Source organism: Balaenoptera ricei, chromosome 9 (genome assembly GCF_028023285.1).
Source record: "Balaenoptera ricei isolate mBalRic1 chromosome 9, mBalRic1.hap2, whole genome shotgun sequence".
Taxonomy (NCBI): domain Eukaryota; kingdom Metazoa; phylum Chordata; class Mammalia; order Artiodactyla; family Balaenopteridae; genus Balaenoptera; species Balaenoptera ricei.
In genome coordinates, this window is record NC_082647.1 from 79,216,657 (window position 1) to 79,239,187 (window position 22,531).

Below are 22,531 nucleotides of genomic sequence, written 5' to 3' on the forward strand. Positions count from 1 at the left end.
TGCGTCTTTGTTCCTGTCCTGCCCCTAAGTTCTTCAGAACCATTTTTTTTTTTTTTTTTTTTTTAGATTCCGTCTATATGTGTTAGCATACGGTATTTGTTTTTCTCTTCTGACTTACTTCACTCTGTATGACAGACTCTAACTCCATCCACCTCACTACGAATAACTCCATTTCATTTCTTTTTATGGCTGAGTAATATTCCATTGTATATATGTGCTGCATCTTCTTTATCCATTCATCTGTTGATGGACACTTAGGTTGCTTCCACGTCCTGGCTATTGTAAATAGAGCTGCAGTGAACATTGTGGTACATGACTCTTTTTGAATTATGGTTTTCTCAGGGTATATGCCCAGTAGTGGGATTGCTGGGTCGTATGGTAGTTCTATTGTTAGTTTTTTGAGGAACCTCATACTGTTCTCCATAGTGGCTGTATCAATTTACATTCCCACAGTGCAAGAGGGTTTCCTTTTGTCCACACCCTCTCCAGCATTTATTGTTTGTAGATTTTTTGATGAAGGCCATTCTGACTGGTGTGAGGCGATACCTCATTGTAGTTTTGATTTGCATTTCTCTAATGATTAGTGATGTTGAGCATCCTTTCATGTGTTTGTTGGCAATCTGTATATCTTCTTTGGAGAAATGAATATTTAGGTCTTCTGCGCATTTTTGGATTGGGTTGTTTGTTTTCTTGATATTGAGCTGCATGAGCTGCTTGTAGATTTTGGAGATTAATCCTTTGTCAATTGCTTCGTTGGCAAATATTTTCTCCCAATCTGAGGGTTGTCTTTTCATCTTGTTTATGGTTTCCTTTGCTGTGCAAAAGCTTTTAAGTGTCATTAGGTTCCATTTGTTCATTTGTGTTTTTATTTCCATTTCTCTAGGAGGTGGGTCAAAAAGGATCTTGCTGTGATTTATGTCATAGAGTGTTCTGCCTATGTTTTCCTCTAAGAGTTTGATAGTGTCTGGCCTTACATTTAGGTCTTTAATCCATTTTTAGTTTATTTTTGTGTATGGTGTTAGGGAGTGTTCTAATTTCATTCTTTTCCACGTAGCTGTCCAGTTTTCCCAGCACCACTTATTGAAGAGGCTGTCTTTTCTCCATTGTATATTCTTGGCTCCTTTATCAAAAATAAGGTGACCATATGTGTGTGGGTTTATGTCTTGCCTATTCTATCCTGTTCCATTGATCTATATTTCTGTTTTTGTGCCAGTACCATACTGTCTTGATTACGGTAGATTTGTAGTATAGTCTGAAGTCCAGGAGCCTCATTCCTCCGGCTCTGTTTTTCTTTCTCAAGATTGCTTTGGCTATTCTGAGTCTTTTGTGTTTCCATACAAATTGTGAAATTTTTTGTTCTAGTTCTGTGAAAAATGCCATTGGTAGTTTGATAGGGAATGCATTGAATCTGTAGAGTGCTTTGGGTAGTATTGTCATTTTCACAATGTTGATTCTTCCAATCCAAGAACATGGCATATCTCTCCATCTGTTTGTATCATCTTTTATTTCTTTCATCAGTGTCTTATAGTTTTCTGCATACAGGTCTTTTGTCTCCTTATGTAGGTTTATTCCTAGGATAACTAATAAATAACATCTTGTTTGGTATAATGATGAGGTAGTTGAACTTTTTCTTCTATAAGCTAATATGTTCTAACTTCAAGACCATTTGGAGAGTATAAACCTCAGAAAAATGCAAGTTTTGTTTCAATAATCTAACACAGTTTCTCCCTAGTTTTACTTTTGATTATTTACTTGTACTCTAAGTCATTGTTATGACTATTTCCTTATTGTACTGCCTATTAAGCTATTATTTTTCAGCTTTAAATCCTCCCTTCTGCACTTTGCTTTGTTAGATAGAGCCTGGAACTTGGAGAACCGCATTTCTCAATTACCAGCTGGCTCCCTGTTAGATTTCACTACAGGGAGATGGAAAGTCTTAACAAGAGAAAGGATTTACTCCTCTTGTTTGTTTCCATTTCCTTCCTGTCAGCATTATTCCAGTAATAGTTCTTTATCCTGGCAGCTGAAGCTGATTCCAGTTTGCAGTTTGCCTTCCACACTCCTGGAACCAGCCTCACTGTGTCTCCTCAGAAATACTAGCAGCAACTGGCTGGCACCCTCTTTTTGGAGGACTGAGTCTCAGATGTGCAGGGCCTTCGTCTGACCTCCTGAGGTACCAGCCCTCACTGACCAGTGCCCTTTCCTCGGAGGTCTGAGTCCCAACACTGAGGGCAGGATCCCTCCTTTAAATTCTAGACTGCCATCCAATCCTAAACTCTTGCCTTTGTTTCCCCAGCCCTAGCTGCCCTCCTTCCCTTAATTACTACCTCTGTGATAACTCAGTGTTCTCCATCTGCTTTTTCAGTTCTCTGATACTTGCAAACAATTTCTCACATTAAAATGTTTCTCTATTAAAATAACTGGCATTTATTTTCCTGGCCAGACACCCTGATTGAAACCTCACTAATCATGGCCCATCATTTAGTTACATTTCTCAAGTGTTTTTAAAGTCAATCATTTCATTTAAAGTCTATATTCATGTTTTATTTCATTTTGGCTGTATTATATGGAATTGAGTAATTATAGAAATGAAGAGCTGGAATAGATTTTAAAGATCATCTGGCCCAGCGCTAATGTGGAAAAGCACCTGAAGTCATAGTGCTCTTTGGGGATTTTCGTACGCATGACAAAAAACCAGAAAATGCTGACATTTTTAATTCTCTCATATGAACTGGAAACACTTCTATCAGGAGAAATATGACTACATTATAACTGTGCAAAATAAATTGTATCCTAAAGTACAGAAAAGATAAGGTGGGGGGGTGTAGCATAATTTACCATTTCTAATTACTTCCATTAATGTTACTTAAGTATTGATTCATATATGATATAGTTTGCTGATGCTTATTAGCTGGTAAGTTAGAGCGAAGGTCTAAGTACCACTATTGAGGAAAAAAATCTTAAAATTAAGAAAATTATATGCGGGCTTCCCTGGTGGCGCACTGGTTGAGAATCTGCCTGCCAATGAAGGGGGCACGGGTTCGAGCCCTGGTCTGGGAAGATCCCACATGCCGCGGAGCAACTAAGCCCGTGAGCCACAAGTACTGAGCCTGCGCGTCTGGAGCCTGTGCTCCGCAACAAGAGAGGCCGCGACAGTGAGAGGCCCGCGCACCGCGATGAAGAGTGGCCCCCGCTTGCCACAACTAGAGAAAGGCCTCGCACAGAAACGAAGACCCAACACAGCCAAAAATAAATAAATAAAAATAAATAAATTTATTAAAAAAAAAAAAAAGAAAAAAGAAAATTGTATGCATTATTCAGTGTAGTACTGGGATAACTCAATCTAGTCCCTGGAGTTGAAGGGTATTTCAGAAAGTTAGTCTAATGCCCTAATTTGATAAGCAGTCTTTATTTCAAATGATCAATAGTCACTAAATTATAAAGTCAAAATCTTCTGACAAAAGCAGACAACTTTTTATTACGCTGAAATATTTATTGTTAGGATGGAATGTGATTATGTTATTTATATTTTCTGATTTTAGATTATTTATACAAGTTACTCAGCAATGTAGGGCTAAGTGGGGGAAAAACTGGTTGGCATGCAGAACATACAGCTCTCAATTTGAAAAAAAGTAAATTGTATCTGAATTTAAAAATAAGTTAGCTTGCTTGTAAGATTCTCTGCTGAACAGTGTCAAAGCCTAAGATAAAGAAATAGAATTCTCTTGTAACAATTCATAAATTCTCAGCAGCATAAATGCCACTAGAAATAGATCTAATTTTCAAAGAAATATATTTAAAAGGGTTTACCCTTGATTGGATTTATGAACAAAATTCAAATTTGCAGTCATTAATTTTTATATGTGATAAATTCAATAATTCAATTTCACGTAGTACACCATCTCATTTGATCTATCGTACCAATCAAGGAAGAACAGGCAGGTACCTTTCTTCTCATTGCATGTGAGGGTCAGAGAGGCTACTTAAGGTCCCGTATCAGTGTAACCGAGCAGAACCCTATGGGGCCTTCCTTGGACAGACCCCTCCCTTCATGTCCTCTGCCTGCCTCTTGTTTGTAGAAAAGCTGTAGTCTCCCGGGCCTCCCCTGAGTCACAAAAGCCTGGCACAAGAATTAATGATTGAAAGGATGTGAACATGTAGTGACAAAAGTAGCAGCTGGGCCAGGAAACTGGTAACAATTTAAATAGTAAATCAGTCACGTGGCAGTCACAGAATCTTTAACTCCTCCCTGAAGTACCTAGACAACAATATCTGATGCTCATTTCCTGAGTTGTTTTACAGATGCTAAAACCCCCATCAAATGGAAGAAGTTAACTACTTGATGACCAAGAGCACATAGCCCCCAGACCTACTGGAGCCCAAGGATTGATACTGTTAGCCCCTGTGACACCTCCCTGTTACCTCACCACCAACCAATCAGAGAATGGTGCACAGGCTGATCATGCACCCTTGACCCCCCTCCCTTACCTTGCCTTTAAAAATGCTTCCCTGAAACCCATCACGGAGTTCAGGTCTTTTGAGCATGAGCCACCTGTTCTCCTTGCATGGCCCTTGCAATAAACCTTTGTCTGCTCCAAACCCCAACGTTTCAGTTTGTTTGGCCTCTCTATGCATCAGCCATGTGATAACTCTAGCCCAGACTCAAATCAGTCTCACACTTAATCTCTCCCTTTTCTTTATCCTTGTGCCTTTATCCTTAAAGGCATCTCTAACATAGCAGAGATCTAAATTCTATAGACTTTGGGCTCTTTCAGGCTAAAATGATATATATTTCCTCAATATCTATCTCTAAACAATATCTCAAAACAGAAAAATGCTAACAATGTTACTATGATATATGAATTAAAATACCTTATGGATGCTACACTCCTTTAAAATGTCTTGCCTATTAAAATTTTGTTCATGAACTATGACAAACTGTTATCTGCAGGTGTCATCATAACCAATAGAGGTTTAAGAAAGTTTTCTGTTTTTTCCCCGTGGTTGCAATAGAAGCAATAATGAGCACAGGAAGAAAAAAAAAGAAAGAAGAACCTGTCAATCATAATGCTTCTATCTCATCATCAAATTTGACAGTTGATGCTCTCAGGCTATACTGACATTATCCACAGTCAGATAAATCAGATATAATACAGGACTGATGACTACCCTGAAGATGCATGACTTTCAGAAGATTAACCCCCAAACATTCACACTTTAAGGTTCTTATCTATAGCTATAAAATGAAAATTTACTTAGTTAAAGGAATAGCAGACTTCAGTTATCAGGAGGAAGAGAAACATAAGAATCAATAAAGGCTATCTGCTTACAAGTCAAATGTGAAAAATCTCCTAACAGTGACTGATAGTCAGTGGCAGAAGAGGCTTTCTTCTTTCTCTCTCCTAACTTTCCCACAGTTGGATCCCTGCTTCTCTAAGGAGAAGGAATTTGGAGACATAGTTCCTTCTGATCTGGGAACTGATAAACAGAGAAATCATGAGCCCCTGGGTGTACCCTCTCAATGAAGACCTCCATCTTCCTTAAGTCGACTTCTCTCTACCTTTCTGTATACACCAAGTTCACATCTTAAGTGCTAAATGCTAACATTATTTGTTACTTAAAATATGTTTTTAACAACTCTTTATTATCCAGTGTAACAAAGTATATTCCTATGAACTCTATGTTACTTTTGTTAGTCATAATTAATTTGTTTTATTGTTACTAAAAGACAGCCTCTTCTTGGATAGACATTACTGTACTATTATTAATATTAACATCATTCATTTGTTTTTATAATTAATTTATAAATGCTACCAACACACTTATAACAGTTTTAAAAATAACATTCGATCATTTAGTAAAGTTGGTACTAAATACAAGTATATTGTCTAGGTGTTAGTATAGCAAGCCATCATGCTTAAAAGAGAAAAAGTAGCTAGATTCATGAGTCTAAAATAATATCTGACTTTTACATTTTCAGTAACCTTAGCAGAGGTTTAAGCATCTGAAAGTGTATGGATATGAAGTAACTCCTGTAAATAGAAATTATATTTTATTTAAAGTTACATCCCACCACTTTCATCAGCCTGAAACAGTGACTTATAAATAGCAAGTTCTCTACCAATGTTAATAAAGTAGTTCAAATAGTATATAAAAATGGATAAGGCATATTGGCATATTCTGGTCTGGAGGAAAGAACTAATTTTAATCTAAAAGACGGCAAAGGAAGAGTGAATATGTTCAGTTATGATACATGTGCATATGCACACGTGTGTAAGTGTGAGAGAGAGTGAGATTAAGAGAGGAGGGAGATTAAAAATTTGAAAGCCTATGATAAAATAATGCACAAAACTCAATATCTTGTAATAACTTATAATGGAAGGGAATGTAAAAATAGAATATATATACTTATATATATATATATGTATAACTGAATCACTTTGCTGTACACCTGAAACTAACAAAACATTGTTAATCCACTATATTTCAATAAAAAATTTTTTAAAAAGAAATAAAAAAATATCGCTTACTTCAACAAAATTAAAAGTTTTGTGCTCACCATGTAAAATACGAAGGTCTGCTGAAGAAATTATGAAATTACGGATTTTTAATTTCCTTTTGGGGTCTCTAACAGGCAAAGCAATAGCATGTAAGGGAAACTGGTTTAATCCTCATTCAGCAATACTATGATCAACTCCTGGTCATGTCTGACTGCTTTCCAAACCAAATAGAAATGCTTAACTGCTTGACAGCTTTGGTGGTACATATCTGCCATGTGGGATGATACCCTATCACACAACAAGCTGTACATTTTAGGTGCTGCTTAGGCTAAATTAAATCAAGATGTTTGTTTTCAGTAAGCACCCCTTGACAGATTTCCAGATTCAGGTGCTTATACAAACAAATCTGAAAGGCAACACTAATTTTAATTCCGACTGAGCTGCATTCAGCAATTGTAAATTATGGAAATACTTCAAACTTTATAGGATTACAAAATGGAAAGTGATCAGGGTTCTGGGCATGGGTCCTATAGAAGTATTTTCCAGATAGTTCTGCATTGGAAAATAGAATCCATGCGCTCCTATTTACCTGAACATGTTCCAAACAAAATCTAAATGTTTATATAAGGAAATTCAAAATACAGTGACTTAATGTCTAGCCAACACAAAGAACATCCGTAGTATCACTGTCTCATGATGTTCAATCCATACAAAGTCATTAAAAATAAAATAGTGAAGTGAATTATTTTCACCCCTTCATCATATACCAATATATGAGAAAATTTTAATTGTTATTAAAAGATCTAGGACATGTCCCTATTCAGAATCAAAAGTTTAATACTGAAAGTGGAAAAAAAAACAAGTCTTGTTTTGCTTTGCTTATTTAATTGAAAAAGGATGGATATGTAAGGAAACTTGTAAATTTAAAAGTAGATGGAAACAGTTCCTAAATCTTGGCCCTGCACTAAATCAATTTAGTCCTGGTGCAAAATGGTGAATAAGACAAAATCCTTTTCTTTATAGAATTTACATGCTAGTAGGGAGGGAGAAAAAATAAGCAGCAAATAAGTAAGTAAATGTAAGAAGAGGAAAAAGAACAGGCGATGAAGATGGGACATACTGAGGTGACAGGGTTGGGAACTGTGGTAGAAAGGGCCATGAGGAAAAACCCTTTTAAGTGTACATTTCTACTGAGAAGTAAAAGATGAGAAGCCACCAGGTATGAACATGAGTAACCTGAGGATTTGACCAGAGCTGTAATGGAAGGTGGACATTGCAAATAACTATTTCACCACTGAACTAACTCTATGAGGAGTCATCCTTTACTATGATAATGGCATTGGTGTACTGTGGAAATTCCTTATTCTTAGGAAGATGACATGAAGTGTTTAGGTAAACGTTACAAAATGTTAACAATTGATGATTTTAAGTGAATGGTACATAATGAGTGTTGATTCTACTATTTTACCAATTTTCCCATCAATTTGAAATTTTTCTAAATAAAAAGTTAGGAAATTTATTTTTTAAAAAACAGGAATTAAAACCATCCACACGCTAATTGCCAATGATTATGTAAAATGATTGGGTGTTTTAGAGTAGGTTTTCTTTTGTGAAATAATCCATGACAGAGTTCTATTTTAGAACAGAAATAATACAAACAGTGGCATGTCCAACAACATAGCACATTTCACCATGTCCAGATAACAGTGCAACAAATGCTTCAAATAGAGAAGACAGCCAGAATTATGAGTCTGCATAATATCTGAAACTGACTCTATTCTGACCCTATGCTTCAATCCTTCTTTGGCTACTTTGTCTCTGTGTCTGACATACCCCACACTTGCACTCACATCACTGTTATTCTGTCTTTCCAACCTCTCCCGTGCTCCAGTTACAATTCTGGCTTCTACATTGCATTACCTGCCTCTCCATTCCTTATCTTACATTTCATGCTTTCTTTTCTCCCAATTTGACTTTTTATCCCCCCATCATTCTTATTAGCATAGCATACAGGACCTGAAAAATCTGGTTGTCCTTTGCCAAATTCATTTCTTGCAGAAACTTGCATTCTCTTCTCTACTCTAGGGATCCTGAATTGCTATTTAGTATCTCTAAATGTCAAGATGTTTCACACCTGCATGGCTTTGTTAAAACTACGACTTTTACTTCAAATGCCCTTCTCTACGAAACTGTACACTCTTTTTACTGGACTCGTTACTCAAGATTAACTTCAAAGGTGAAGATTTTTCCAACCATCTCCCATCCCACTCTAAAACCAACTACCTATATAACTGTTCCAAAAACAGTCAATAGCTCTTTGTTGATAACCCTTGTTATTTACATGGATCTCTCTCTTTTGGAACGAAACTTTTAAAAAGTAGGGATCTTGCCTAATTCATCACAAATGCACAGCACCAAGCATCCTGGGTGTCACAGAGAGTCACTGAATAAACGTTTGTTGAAATGATGAATGGATTCAATAAGCAAGACTAAAATTATCTAGTCATAGTCAATATTATTGTGTTAAAATAGATTTATGCTTACTCTTCAAAATACTTTAAATGTATGATTTTCATTCAAAAATATTTATTCAACACTTACTGTACACCACTCCAGAGTTAATTGCTAAGTATAAAGAAATGGAAAAGTCTCTGTCATCAATGAAATGTAGAAAATAAAATGAACATAATTCGGCATATGAGTGTTAAAATGTTAAGAAACAGAAAAAATGAGAAGATTCTTTAGTTTATATCATGTACAGTAAAGTGCCTACTTAATCTGTTCAATGGCAAACTCTACAATGCCTGAGAACATTAAAAGCCTGTCTCCAAATCTCAGGAAATGATTTAGATTTGGAATACACATTTATGGACCCTCAGCGTAAGAGTGATTGTTAACTCTCTGATTGTGGATGACTTCATCAAGGGAGAGTACTACAGTGATCACAGAAGTGTCCCTGGAAAACTTCAACAGATAAGGAATTAATGTAAGAAAGTGATATTAAGACAGAGTGGCCATAGAGATAGAATACCTTCATAGAGTAGTCAAATCTCTAATTCTAGGGGAATGGGGTTGAAAGGAGTTATAGACCATAGTTTAAAATGCCCCAGGGAACCACTAACCATAAAACAAGCTTGCCAAAACACTAGTTAGACAACACCTTTATCCATTTAAAATTTACCTCCAATTACACATCCTCATTCTAACAAGTAGTTGGCTCAGTCAATTCAGTTTGTTCTCTGTGCTTTTGTTAATGAAGCAATACATTTTTATTTGAATTTAGTCTTGAAATTTCCTAATATTCAGTGATACTTGGAAAGGTATTCACCAAATAGTTAATGGTGGAGTTTTTTGCTTTACTTGTTTGCCTTTTCTTTCTTTCTTTCTTTCTTTTTTTTAACGTTTTTATTGGAGTATAATTGCTTTACAATGGTGTGCTAGTTTCTGCTTTATAACAAAGTGAATCAGCTATACATATACATATATCCCCATATCTCTTCCCTCTTGCATCTCCCTCTCTCCCACCCTCCCTATCCCACCCTTCTAGCTGGTCACAAAGCACCGAGCTGATTTCCCTGTGCTATGCGACTGCTTCCCACTAGCTATCTGTTTTACATTTAGTAGTGTATATATGTCCATATATACACTACCACTATCTCACTTTGTCCCAGCTTCCCCTTCCCCTTCCCCGTGTCCTCAAGTCCATTCTCTAGTAGGTCTGTGTCTTTATTCCCGTCTTGCCCCTAGGTTCTTCAGAACCTTTTTTTTTTTTTAAAGATTCCATATATATGTGTTAGCATACAGTATTTGTTTTTCTCTTTCTGACTTACTGCACTCTGTATGACAGACTCTAGGTCCATCTACCTCACTACAAATAACTCAATTTCATTTCTTTTTATGGCTGAGTAATATTCCATTGTATATATGTGCCACATCTTCTTTAACCATTCATCTGTGGATGGACACTTAGGTTGCTTCCATGTCCTGGCTATTGTAAATAGAGCTGCCATGAACATTGTGGTACATGACTCTTTTTGAATTATGGTTTTCTCAGGGTATATGCCCAGTAGTGGGATTGCTGGGTCGTATGGTAGTTCTATTTTTAGTTTTTTAAGGAACCTCCATACTGTTCGCCATAGTGGCTGTATCAATTTACATTCCCACCAACAGTGTATGAGGGTTCCCTTTTGTCCACACCCTCTCCAGCATTTATTGTTTGTAGATTTTTTGATGATGGCCATTGTGACAGGTGTGAGATGATACCGCATTGTAGTTTTGATTTGCATTTCTCTAATGATTAATGATGTTGAGCATTCTTTCATGTGTTTGTTGGCAATCTGTATATCTTCTTTGGAGAAATGTCTATTAAGCCCTTCTGCCCATTTTTGGATTGGGTTTTTGTTTTTTTGATATTGAGCTGCATGAGCTGCTTGTAAATTTTGGAGATTAATCCTTTGTCAGTTGCTTCGTTTGCAAATATTTTCTCCCATTCTGAGGGTTGTCTTTTGGTCTTGTTTATGGTTTCCTTTGCTGTGCAAAAGCTTTTAAGTTTCATTAGGTCCCATTTGTTTATTTTTGGTTTTATTTCCATTTCTCTAGGAGGTGGGTCAGAAAGGATCTTTCTTGCCTTTGTTTTCTGATTTGTAGTATGGATTCTTAAGTTTTATGTGTTCCTCGAATTTACCTTTTGCATGAACACATATCACAAAGAGAAAAAAGGAAGTTAAGAAAACAAATGTTTTATAAAAAATATTTAAATAGGAAATATAGCATTTTAAGGGGTTCTTTTATAATATAAACACAAATTCAATATAAAAATGGTATTTGTGACTATTTTATTTATAGACAGTGTTGGGTAATTCAATTTCCCAAGCTAGATCATCTGTATCGTAGAGAGTACGCTATTCTTTTTATTTTTGAGGTATAATTAACCTGTAATTAAATGCACAGATCCTAATTGTTCAATTCAAAGAGTTTTGCTAAATGCATTCATCTGTGAAACTAATACCTTAATCGAAATTGTAACATCACCAAGCCCCTAGAAAGTACTCTTATGTCTTCACAATCACTCTGATCATAGATTAGTTTTTTTCCTGTATCTGGATTTAGATAAATGAAATCACTCTGTACTCTTTCATGCTTGGCTTCATTTGCTTACACAATGTTTTGAGATCCTTCCCTATTGTTTTACTGTTCAGTAGGTTATTTTTTTTAACTTCAGGGTTTATTAGATGGTATGGCTATACCACAAGTTGTTTATTCTTTCTTTTGTTGTTAGGCATTTGACTTGTTTCCAATTTTGGCTATTCTGAATAAAGGTATTATGAACTTTCTTTTACAAGTTTTTGTATGGATACATTTTCATCCCTTTTGGGTGAATACCAAAAGTTGACTTACTGGGTTATATGGTAAATGTATATTCAATTTTATAAGAAACTTGCAGGCAGTTCTCCAGAGTACTTGACAAGTTAATATTCCCACCAGCAAGGTATGAGTGTTACTTGAATTCTCACCAACACTGGTGCTGTCAGAAATTTTTGTTTGTCATTCTACTGAGTTTGAAGTGGTATTACACTGTGATTGTAATATACATTTCCCTGGTGACTAATAATGCTGAACATCTTTTCATGTGCTTAGTGCCCATTTATGTCCTCTGTTTGTAAAGTATCAAGTCTTTTGACTATTTTAGAGATGGTTAAACTTTTTACTGTTAATTTGTGGGAGTCTTCTTTGTATTTTGAATACAAGTTCTTTGCACAATATATGTAATTAAATGTTTTTCCTTAGTATGTCCTTTGTTTACTCATTTCCTTAATGACATCTTTTGATGATCAGAACATTTTTAATTTTAATAACTTCCACTGTATCACTTCTTTTTTTTTTTTTTTTTTTTTTTTTAAAGAATAATTTCTTTTTATTTATTTATTTATTTATGGCTGTGTTGGGTCTTCGTTTCTGTGCGAGGGCTTTCTCTAGTTGGGGCAAGCGGGGGCCACTCTTCATCGCGGTGCGCGGGCCTCTCACAGTCGCGGCCTCTCGTTGCGGAGCACAGGCTCCAGACGCGCAGGCTCAGTAATTGTGGCTCACGGGCCTAGTTGCTCCGCGGCATGTGGGATCTTCCCAGACCAGGGCTCGAACCCGTGTCCCCTGCATTGGCAGGCAGATTCTCAACCACTGCGCCACGAGGGAAGCCCTCACTTCTTTTTATGGTTTGTGATTTTTGTGTCCTCAACCTTAACCTAAACTTAACCTAAAGTTGTGAAGATATTTGCTTGTGTTTCTTCTAGTTCTATGATTCTGGGTTTTATGTTTAAATCAATAATCCAACTCAAATTAATTTTGTGCGATAAACTGCAACAGTCATTTCTCCCTACATGAATATCCGGTTGTTCCAACAGCATTTGTTAAAAACACTGTCTTTTCTTCATTGAATTTTCTTAACATCTTTTATGGAAAATGGTTGACCCTATGTATGTAGATTTATTTCTGAACTCTATACTGTTACACTGTTGTTTTTGCTTACCTGTATACCAACATCACACTGTCTTGGTAACTATATTTTTATAGTAAGACTTGAACTCAGGTAATATACTTTATAATTACACTATTTACAAAAATATATATTAAAAGAATTCATAATTCTTTTTCACAGTTGTGGCTATTCTAGATTATTCTTGCCTCCACATGAATTTTAGAACCATATTCTCTATTACCTTAAAAGAAACTCCTGGAATTTTGATAGGAATTATAGGTGAATCTATGTATCAGTTTGGAGGGAATGGACATATTAAAAATATAGAGTTTTCCAATCTATGAATATGGCTTATTTATGCTTTCATCGATGTTTTTAATTTATCTTTACAATCTTTTATAGGAGTCAGTAATATATATCTTACTCATCTTGCATTAGAGTCATTCTTATTCATCAGATATTTCTTCATGCTACTATTAAAGTGAATTTTAAAATCAATTTCCAATTGTTTAATGCTAGAATACACAGAAAATAATTATTCCTTATGTAGTTTTTGTGACATTTCTAAATTTATTTATTGTTTACAGTACAGTAATTTGTAAATTCCTTTAGATTTTCTATGTGTAAATCATGACACATCTGATCTCCTCCAACAAAAAATATTTTTTACTTCTTTTAATTCTTAATTTCTAATTCTTGCCTAATTGCATTGTTTTATACCCTATAGGGGAAAATATTTAACATTTCATCATTAATTAAGATGTTACTGAAAGATTTTTTCATATATATCTTTTACTAGAATGAGGAAGTTCCTTTCTATTTTAAGTTTGCTTTAATAAATTTTATATTATAAAGAGATGCTGCTTCTTTAACTATTCAGATTATAAATGGTCTTTCTCTTTAAACTTGTTAATGAAGGTTATTATACTGATTTTCATTGGAGTTTGGGAATAATCCCACTTGGTTATGATATATTATCCAATTTATACATTGCCTGATCCAATTTGTAATATTTTGCTAAAGATTTTCACATCTATATTTATGAGGCACATTGGCCTATTGTTTTCTTTTAACATTTTTATCAAGGTCTGTTATAAGAGCTATGATGCCTTCATAAATTGGGAAGTAAGTGCACTTATTTTTGAAGTCAGTAACCAAAGTAATGATGGTTAATCAAATATTAAACACTTTATGAAAGGGTTTATGAAAGCTTCTATGAAAGCTTTATGAAAGCTTCTAGAATTATAATTCACCACATTTCAGAACTCCTCCAATCATCTGATATAAATTTATTTTAAGACCTATGGTTGAAATTAAATGCTCCCACTTTAACAACTCTGCAGCTGCATAGGCTGCATCTTCACAATGCCCTCTTTTGAATATTTGGGTGGCCGGGTACCTCCATGGTGAAAATCTTATTAAGCACAATAGAATATTCTGAATTTTAAAACTCACTTGGAATTGCAGATATGTCAGTGCTTTAGGAAGACAGACACTTGTGGAGCACATGCTCTGAAGTCAGTAAATGCAGACCATCTGAGCAACAAATGTAGCCCTCGAGAGTTCATTTGAAAGGAAACCTCCCAAATCCTGCTACTCAAGAGATGAGAGGGAAATGACAGCTCTCTTCAACAGGAATAAGTTTATTTCAAGGAGTTGTTCAAAGGTTTATCTAGAATGTAGACTTTCTTTTTTATCACCTACATTCCAGAGATACTGTAACATTAGAGAAAACATTTAAATTGCTCTTTGAGCCAGAAACTGCCCAATACTGTGAGTTAATTACTTAAAATAATAATAGGAACACATTTGAGGCCTTTAAACAGGAAAAATGTATTCAGGAGCATGGTCTTCTCTGTTTTATTTCTTTTAAAAATGAAATGTATTAGCAATGACAGATGAAGCGGGCCTGCAGGAGATGTGGCCGAGGTGTGGTGACAGCCTGGTATTCACCATGGATGTACTGGTGTGCCTCAGGCAACTGCTTCATATATTCCACATTTTGAAAGCTAGTAATACAGTATCGTTTCTTATATTTTACTGGATATTATAAGATAAATGTATTGCACCAGAAATCTGAGGTGGAATGGCCCTTTATATAAGTGGAATGCCTGCATTCCAAGTAAGGAAAATTTTCAGCAAGGATTGAGTCATTTCTATTATCAGGGACAAATGTGCTGTGGTCCTCCTCCCTCAATTCCTTAATACCATAGACAAGACTGATCTACTAGAAACATATATGATAAATTATTTTCCTACTAACAGAACTCAGTTATGTCTCACAAAGTAGGACTCTCAGGTTCAATCTACTTTAGTACTCTTTTGTATGTATATGAACTACAAGAAAGAATCAAAAGTGCATCACTTCTAATTAGGATGATGAGGTTAGACATTCCCTAACTAATAATCTGCTGTTAACTCGTAACATTAGGTAACATGACTGTAATCAAAAACTACGGCATAAGAAGAAGAGGAGAGATTTACTCAAGAAATCACTAGAAATAAGAGAGACCTCAAAAAAGACCAAAAGTGACTGACCAACAGAGAAAAATGCCTTGGAGATACAAGGAAAAGAGATGGTGAAGAGGGTCTACAGACACATAACAGAGAAAAGAAATTGTAATATCTCTTTTCCCTTCCCTTCAAAGTCACATGGTATAAGTAGCAAATTTTAAAAGATCCAAGGAGCCAAGCACAGAGTTGAGGATATATTCTACCCAGGGTCTGGAGGAATGTGATCTGAAGCTTCCAAAGCAGATACTTGGTAATACATATCAAGAAAATACCACGTTCGAAGATACAATTGAACAGAATAATGTACTTGCACAAACTGGGATTAAGGAAACCAAGGGCATATTGACCCTTGTAAGAATATACTGACCTGTTGTTCATTAGCTAGTGTGTCTGCATTTCAATCAAATATCCTTTTGCATGACCAAAGTATCTAAGTATGGCTTCTACTTTCAAATTTCCTAAAATTTCCAATTTAGGATTAAAGGGAAATACAAGCTATCTTTGGTAAAATAATTAGCATGAGAACACATTTACCAGGAATGTTTTATTGTGGGCTTAAAAAAGACCTAAATGTCTGTACTCAAAAGTATGAATTTTTCTGTTATTTTAAACTACTCACCCAAGGCCACTCAGTATAAAATCTGAAAAATCTTGGGAATCCCCTGGCAGTCCAGTGGTTAGGACTGGGCACTTTCATTTCAGGGGCCCGTTTTGATCCCTGGTCAGTGAACTAAGATCCCACAAGCTGCATGGTGCAGCCAAAAAGAAATTAAAAATCTGAAAAATCTCATCTGTGCTAGAATATCATATTCAAAGAACTCAATAATGGATTCCAAGAATAGCCAGCCTTAAAAGATACAGAGGATGCTATACATGTGATACGAATCAAGGGGTTTCAAAAGCCCAAGATGGCTTAGTTCTTAAAATTGATATTATCATCATTTGGGTCAAGTTATATAGTAGATTGCAATTATTTTATGTTTTATTTTCAAATTTATAGTAAACTAATTCACCTCTTTAAAAAGAAAAAATAAAATAAAATAGTAAAAATAGAAGTAGACATTTCTCCAAAGAGGAGATGCAGACAGCCAACAGGCACATGAAAAGATACTCAACATCTCTCATCATCAGAAAAATGCCAATCAAAACCACAATGAGATATCCCTTCACACATGTCAAAATGGCTATCATTAAAAAGACAAGAAATTACAAGTGTTGGTGAGGATATTGAGAAAAGGAACTTAGTATATGGTATTGGTGGGAAAATAAATTTGTACAGCCATTGTAGAAAACAGTATGAAAGTTCCTCAAAAAATTAAAAATCGAAATACCATAAGATCTAGTAATTCCACCTGAGTATCAGTCTGAAGAAAATGAAAACACTGTGCCCATCGATAGATAAATGGATAAAGAAGATGTGACATATATATATATAAATATAATGGAATGCTACTCAGCCACAAAAAAAGAATAAAATCTTGTCATTTGCAACAAGATGGATGGACCTAGAGGGCATTATGTTCAGTGAAATAAGTCAGACAAAGAAAGACAAATACTATATGTATTCACTTAAGTGTGGAATCTAAGAAACAAACAAATGAACAAATATAATAAAACAGAAACAGACTCACAGAGAATAAACTAGTAGTTGCCAGAGCGAAGAGGGGTGGGGGAGGAAAGAAATACATAAAGGGGATTAAGAAGTATGAACTACCAGTTAAAAAATAAATAAGTCACAGGGATATAATGTGCAGCCTAGGGAATATAATCAATGTTTTATGATAACTTTGTATAGTGTGCAATCTATAAAAATATTAAAACAGTATGTTGTACACCTGAAACTAATACATATTGTAAATCAACTATAGTTTTTAAAAAATTGCAAACCTTCTGACAAGGGGAGCCAGAAAACTGAATCAGGGAAACTATGATCACTAAAAAGAGTGGGACAATCTCAAAATGGAAACAAAACAGAAAAGCAGTCTCAAACTCTGTTCCCATTTTGGAATGATCCTGGAATTATGTATACATGGGACAGACCCAAAGCAGCTCAGCAAGAGGCATGAAATGTGAACTTAGGTCAGAGTGGCTGCTCAAGCAACAGATTATGCAATTCAAGTCCAGCAAAGATAATTGCCAACTAAAAGAAATAAACAAGAAAATTCATCAGAGAAAATATTCCAAACTTTTAGAAAAAGTTCCAAAGTTATTATTCATAATGTCTAGAATATAATTTGAAGTTACTGGTTATATAAAGAACCAAAATAAAAGAAAAGAAACATATTTCCAGGAGAAAAAAACCCCGAGATAACCTAGATATAGACTTAAATATTTATTAGATGTATATACTTTATATAAAGTGATAGAATATTCATTGGACATGGACCATGGAATGTTAAGGTTGTATACTGTAGTACCTATGCAACCACTAAAAATAATGCAAAAAAGTATAGGAATAGAGCCAACTGGAAAATTAAAGTTGAATTCTAAAAAATATTGAAATAATCCAAAGAAAAGAGTCAGTCAGAAGGAAGAGAAAAACAAAAAGTAGAGGAAACGTAGAAAACTATTAATACAATTGTAGACAAATACAAAATTTATAGTAAATATTACAATAAATGTTAACTGAAACATCATGTATCTGACAGAGCTTATACAAAGAATATAAAAGAACTCATACAACTCAATAATAAAAATATAGTCAACTCATTAACAAACAAACAAAAATGGTAAACAATTTGAATAGACACTTGACAGAAGAAGATATAGAATGATACATAAGCACAGAAAAATACTCAACAAATCTAGTCTTTAGGGAAATGCAAGCACAAAATGATCAGGAAAATAAAAGCACAAAAATATGTGCTTAGGGTTAAATTTAAAAGGTTTACAATACTAAGTGTTGGTAAGAATGTGAAACAACTGGAACTTTCATACGTTGTTGGTTAAAATATAAAATGTTATAACAACTTTGGAGTATAGCAGTATATATTAAGGTTTATATATATATATAAAATACATTATATATAATACATTATGTATATTATATATATATACACACCATATGACTCAGAAATAATACTCCTCACTATATACCCAACTATACCCAACTGAATGTAGATTCGTGGTTGTCTGGCACTAGGAGTTGGAAGAGAAGGTAGACGGCAAAGGGGCACAAATTACATAACGATTTCAGTGAGAGAACATTTCTCTATCTTGACTGTGGGGTGGGTTACATGACTATACATTTACCAAAATTCAATCACACTACACAGTTTAAATGGGTGGATTTTATATCATGTAAACTATTCCTCAATACATTCGAAAAAAATCTATGAGAATGGTATTATTTGGGGGATGTGTAAATTGCTGGGAAATGAAAAACAAAAAGAAGAACAGTGTATGTACTGGTACTGGTTAAAAAGATATTTAAACTTAGTGTTTTATTGAAACAAAGAATACAGTTTCCTCTCTCCCTCTACCACTCTGCCCTCTCTCCCTCCTTCTCTTTGTTGTTCTTATTCTTCTGTCTTTTCTTTCTTCTTCACTTCCTTCTCCTTCATCTTCTTCTTGTTCATTTTTTCTTATTGTTTCCTCATGTTTAAATTAGAGTTTTGCATAGATAACTACCAAATAAAATGAACTATTACATTCAACCATTATAAATGTCATCCATATCTTCATAATGGTGTAGACAATGAAGTCAAGAATAGAATTTTAATCAAAGTTGATTTTTACATGTAGAATTGCCTTGTTTTTGCTCTGCTTTTCCTACTTTGTCTTACTCACTGCCAAATTTCTAGCATCCTTAAGTGCCTGGCACATAAAGTCATTAGAAAAGTACTTGTTGGAAGTTGAACTCTATTTTTCGCTTGGAACAGGTAGGTAGCTTGGAATAGAACCATGAATTGTAACATATTGGCCCCCCCTTTAAAGGACTACGTGTGCTCGCTAATAAGAGAAAATGTTTGAAAAAGAAGCTTGAGAGTGCTCTGGATGAAGCAATTTGAAATAAGGTACACAGAGAAGACCTCTCTGAGAAAGGGTTATGTTTATGGGTAGAGAGTGATGATCCATCCATACACACACACATACACACATAGCATTTGATTTTACATTACCTTAGATGCTTTCTTTATGACAACATTACAATTGAATGAGAAAAGAAAATACTCATAAAGTGCTTATTCAACTATAGAATGCAAAAGAACAAAATCTTATTAATATTTTATCTGAATGAGCAGACTCTTCTGATAATTTCAAAATCATGCAAGTATACATTCAACTGTCTTAATAAGTGAGTGGCTCATTTGAGAAATATTCAAACCACACTTCTGATGTGGCACAAATATTATCTCAAATAATTTATGAGATTTCATATGAACTAGCATACTTAGTAAAGGTGCATAGTGTCTGAATAATTGAGTTACATTACTTATAAGGAGGTATGTGAAGCAAAACGTGTCACAAATGTTAATATCAATCAAATACATTTTTGAACAAGAAAAGATATTTTATAAAGCTAAGAATGTAAATCTTCTCACTGGGAACATACTTTCAGCTTCCAGCAGACCATCAGGAGTGTCAAAATCATGGCTAAGATCTTGGAGGAGGACAGAAAGCTGTTTTCTTTTAAAATTTACCTTTAGATTTTATCTTGCTTTCTGATATTTGGGTTAAAATTCCGATTCATAACCTTTCAGTATCAACTAGAATAGCACAAAATATAAAACAGCACTAGAGCTATTACCAGAGAGAGAGATGGAGAGAGAGAGACTTTTCCTGCCATTCCACTCAACAACCATCCATGCAACTTTAGTAAGCATGAGTTACAAAGTCTAAATCCACTTCAAGCCTGCCTCAAAATTATATAATATTTTTGGCAAGAAAGTATTTATTCTTCTATGTCTACACATTATTTTCAATTTAATTACACATTTTGAACCCTAAGCTCTTCAAGAATGCAAATTCACAATACAAACTCAACCAATATTTTTGAGAAAAATAAGAAATAATATAAAATATTTGAAGTAGTCTATAATAGTTTTATAATTATTATTATTAAGCTTAACCTCCTGCAGTATAAAAGCACTATATCCTTGCTTAAGAACGTTCAGTTTGAGAAATTTATTTTCTTTCCCTTTTATATCTGCCTATGATAATATCTAATAATAAAATTATGAGCATTATAAATTACAGGTCAGCTTATTTGGAAAGACTGTCTGAGCTTAATGGATTTACAAAAGAAAGAAGCAAAAGGCATATTCTGTGGGTAATTCAGATATATCATACTTTATACATCTATATTGAAATATAATTTTGTAAAATGAAACTTCTATTTTCCATCTTGAATAAAAACCAATGAGTTCTTTGACACTGAACCAAATCTTCATCTGTTTAAAATGGAAAATCAATGTTTCATCCTCTAAATTCCAAAGTAAACTCTCACTGTGTTTGACCATGGGTGAAACATACACTTTGTGATAATTTTATTCTACTTAGTCCATCCAAACCCATTCAAAAGCCTAACAAGAAATTACCTGAAGGAAATAATTTGAATTGTAAAATATTTTCTTAGCTAAATATCAATATTTCATCCTCTAAATTCCAAAGTAAACTCTCACTGTGTTTGACCATGGGTGAAACATACACTTTGTGATAATTTTATTCTACTTAGTCCATCCAAACCCATTCAAAAGCCTAACAAGAAATTACCTGAAGGAAATAATTTGAATTGTAAAATATTTTCTTAGCTAAACATCAATATTAAGCCATTTTAACTTTTAAGTGAGAATCGACTAATTAACATTGTGAATGTGATTGTCATGAAGCAGAATCACTGATGAATACTATTATTTACCCAAAATTATGTGAAGAAAATAATGAAATAGAACTTAGGAACATCAGGCACTTACCCCAGTTTCACGGTGAACTTGAGAAAAAGATTAATAGCATATCTGTAACAGTTATTATTTCCATAAAATCTTGAGAATTTTATTTGTTGAGAAACTATATATGTACTAAAATTTTTTAAATGTTCATGAGGCTTTCTATCATTCCTAATTATTTTTTTTAAATGACATATAGTGGTTCAAGTACATGAGACCAAGTTTTGCCACCCAGTCATTATATAAAGGCCTACATATAAGGGACAAAATCTTTTTCTCAGGTACTAAATTGAATAAAATTTTAAAAAAGAGAGAAGCTTACCATTCACTCAGTTTCTATCATGTATCCATTGCTAACCTAAGCGCCACCATAATATTTCTCATTTATTGCTATGAGGCAGGTTAGCCTTACTTTAAATTCTCAGAGATTAAGTAATTTGCAAAAGATCAAATGTTAATAAATTGGGTGAACTCAACTAATCCTTTTTTTTACTTTTTACTCTGAATTCCACTGTCTTCAATTAGGTTACTTAAAATCAACTTTAAAATATGGAAAGCACTGAGTCTGTGATTTTCACCATATCTGTCAATAATAATAACTATGATAACAAAAGCAACTAAGATGCACTGAGTATGCATTATATTCCAGGAACCATGGTAAAAAGATTTCTATAAATGATTTTATTTAATCATTACAAAAAATCCATAATATAGGTGCTATTTTATAAACGAGAAAACTGATACCTCAGATGTAACTGGCCAAAAATCACAGTTCATAAATGACAGAGCACAAATTGAAGCACAATTTACTCTGTTTCAAGAGCCTTCACAGGAATGCACCACTGCTAATTAACAATGTCTGTGTTTTGCCTTTTGCTTGAGCATGCCTAAGACATCTTTCTGAGCCTTAGAAATCTAACTTCAATGACCCCCAAGCACATATATTCATGAAAATGAAAAAAATCAAGTGAACTTGCACTAATTCCTGAAGACTGAAAAAGAAAAAATAAGATAGCATGCTATTCAATTGAGAAATTTTAAACTTCTGGATTAATTCTAATAAACAGAGGCAATCAACATCATCTTCAAAAAGAAAGCAACAATTGGATTAGTCATATAGGAACTTGTACCATTTTATTACATCTAGATAATCAAAT